The sequence below is a fragment of the Crotalus tigris genome, unplaced genomic scaffold (genome assembly GCF_016545835.1).
Source record: "Crotalus tigris isolate CLP2741 ecotype Arizona unplaced genomic scaffold, ASM1654583v1 scf7180000018040.1558517, whole genome shotgun sequence".
In the NCBI taxonomy this organism is placed as follows: Eukaryota; Metazoa; Chordata; class Lepidosauria; order Squamata; family Viperidae; genus Crotalus; species Crotalus tigris.
The window spans coordinates 326142-328973 of NW_024096790.1; positions in this window are offsets into that span (position 1 = coordinate 326142).

Below are 2832 nucleotides of genomic sequence, written 5' to 3' on the forward strand. Positions count from 1 at the left end.
AGTATACTATTAAAACTCTTTTTCCAGTATCTTTTCCCCGTTGGGCAAAACATTAAACCATAGGGCAACTGTTGTCCAACCAAGTATCGTAAATGGACTAACTTACTGAATCTGTCTAAAATCTGGGACTCATGACACCCATGGAATTGAAATTTGGCAAATTTTATAAAACACTTTATAACATAAAAATGATCATAAAACAGTTCACGACATAATAGAAGACATGGCATGATTGAGATTTGGTCATGTGATTGCCATTTGCCACCTTCACAGCTGGCTTCTAAAAAGCAGTCAGTGAAGAATTCAGCAGTGCAATCGCAGTCATGTGATGCTTAACAAACCATACTGAATCACTTAACAACCAAATGGGAAGTGACATTGTGTGCCATGATCATGTGATTTTTTGCTTAGCGATCATGATCTTAACAACAGAGTTGCTGGTCCCAATGCTGGTTGCTAAGTGAAGACTACCTATATGTTAATAGGGGTTGCTTCTCTCCCTTTCAAACAGAATGGCCATTATTTTGCTTGAAAGAGCACTATATCATCTTCAAAAGCTTTTGCAAAGTACCATGTATCCTAGAAGTAGCAATATGGTGCTACTCTGCAGATCTGCACATTTTCAAAAATGATTTTAAAAATGTAATTAATGATCAGTGAAATCTTGTTCTTGTTGATTTCAAGTGGAAAACAGGAAAATACTGGATGCGTCTCAATGAGAACACCTGTGATTCAACACAACTTGGATTCTGTTCAAGTGTTGGCATCCTGTTTGTGGGAGACACCTGCAGTATTCTTGGGAACTGTTGCTAATAAGAGCAGATTTACAATGCTATGCCTGAATTGTGCAGCTTTTTTTACACTACATTAGTCGGACTAATGAGAGAATTGGCATTAATCAAAGAAAAGAGCTAAATGAGTATTTGCATAGGGAAGTAGAAAGAAAGCATAATCAAGAACTGGGTAGTCATTTATTTAGAGTACTCTGACAGATTGAACCAGTATGTTCGTACCAAGGAAAGTCTGATTTAATGATGGATTTCATTATCAAATGAAAATCAAATATCTAACCTGCATTTTAGGAAGGAATTGTATTAAATCAGAGGTGAAAGATTATAATCTTTCAAGTGGCTTTTTTGGTTGCAATTCTCTGTCTGGAAGTATTGGTCACTGAACATAATGGTCTTTTTAACAAAAAAAAATAATAATGCATAGGATTGTGCTAGGCCAGGGGTAGGCAACCTTGGCTCTTTTATGACTCGTGGACTTCAACTCCCAGAATTTTTGAGCCAGCTTGGCTGGCTCAGGAATTCTGGGAGTTGAAGTCCACGAGTCATAAAAGAGCCAAGGTTGCCTACCCCTGTGCTAGGCAATACTAAAATATGTCTACATGCTTGTATTGCTAATAATGGCATAGCAGCTGGCTCAAGGAATCCATTCAAATCTGTCAATGCTTTGCTATAGGAGTTTGCCTAAAATTTTGAAAGTTGTGGTTCATGACCTCTTTTTCGAAGAGGTCATGCCTAGATCTGAGGGGGCTTATATAAATATTAGCTGGCATCTAACCTTTTTTTTTGGGGGGGGGGACGTTTTTGATCTTTCAGTGGTCAACCACCTACGGAACATTCTAGAAGTGGATTATCTTGACCCTTTTTGATCAGCGAATCAGGCCCATATATAAGATGAGATGGTTTTAGTCCTCTGAATGGATTACCTGTGTCAGGACCTGGAGAGGGTATGCATTCTACTGACTTTTTGGATCTCTTGACAGCTTTTGATATGATTGGCCATGTATCTTACTGGGCTATTTGCAAAGGTTAGGAATTGGGAACACTTTTTTACAATAGAGTTCTGCTCTTCTTAAAGAGGGAAAAATTCAGTCTTTTTAAAGGGGGAAGTCTGGACCAGTGACTTATGACTTTAGGTTGCCATTAAGCTCTATCCCCCCCTCCCCTGTTTCTACAGTTTGAAGTGCAGTTATCATTAATATCTGATGATATCCAGATGTATATCACCACTCTGGACTACAGGGGCTGTGTGTTGAAGTCTTATCCTGGTGCCTGCAGGCTGTAAAGTCTCAATGTGAGAGAACAGGCTGAAAACTGACTTAAGCAATATGGAGTTGCTATTTATTCATGGTTGTTGATCAATGGAGTGTTAGTCTGCACAGCCTGCATGTAAAGCAGCAGGTTCATGCTTAGGGAGACCTTCTGCATTCATGGCTCCTGTTCTATGAGTAGGAGGAAGCTGAAGTTAGCTTTGGCTGATATGCCAATGGCAGCCTTAACTGATAAAGGAAGATCTGGATTCTAGCAGGATATAAATACAAACAAACAAATATATACTTTTCAGGCAGTGAGAGAACTCCAACTAATATTGCTGATACAAAATATCTCCCCAAAATGTGAGAAATGTACACTATGTATACATACACATTATATAGTAATAATAAATATAGTTAGTAAATTGATAAACACCTAATTAATAGTAAGAATATAAAATTAGAATGCTGTATATATTATAGTTATGTGCATATAAAATGATTCAAAGATGTGGCTTTGGCATACATTAATATTATTCATTGAAATATGAATCTTTTTTCAGGATTCCATGACTGAACCAAATGCAGCTGCTTTAGGAGTTTTATCAAAGATATTTGCCTTTAAAGATTTAATCAATCAATTAGCATTAATGAATAAATATACAATGTATTATTGTTTAATACACTTAAGCACAATAGTAGTTCAACTGAGATGCATGTAATTTGGCCAGGCCATGAGTCAGTTCTAATTATTTTCATCCAGCTATCAAATAAAAATAACAAGCATTGTA